Source organism: Pteropus vampyrus, unplaced genomic scaffold, assembly GCF_000151845.1.
Source record: "Pteropus vampyrus isolate Shadow unplaced genomic scaffold, Pvam_2.0 Scaffold3655, whole genome shotgun sequence".
Classification (NCBI taxonomy): Eukaryota; Metazoa; Chordata; class Mammalia; order Chiroptera; family Pteropodidae; genus Pteropus; species Pteropus vampyrus.
The window spans coordinates 5,429-5,861 of NW_011892436.1; positions in this window are offsets into that span (position 1 = coordinate 5,429).

The window sequence follows — 433 nt, forward strand, 5'->3', positions numbered from 1 at the left end:
TTAATGTGATTAATCGGGTTAAAAAGATCAGGCTGCTGAGCTGGTTTCATAAAAGACCTTCGCTTTCTTCCCCATCACCGAAATCTGGTGCCTCCACACCTTTCCCATCCACCTCCCATCCCTTCTAGGGTTTGGGGATTTTCCCCCTTTTCTTGCTTTTGCAATTTAATGCGCTATTAGTGAGTTAGGACTGGGTTAGGTTTCGCACAAGAGCAAAGAGCATTAGCTGGTGTTCATTTATCCGACAAATACTTCTCGAGCACCTACTGTGTGCCAGATGCTGTGGGATACAGTGCGCTGGCTATACAGTAGTAAATAAAACAGTCAAAAATTCCTGCTCTGGGACGTGGTTCCATAGCGAAGCGGTTAGCAAGTCTGCTTTACACGCAGAAGGTCCTGGGTTCGCACCCTAGTGGAGCCACGGTCCAGGGTC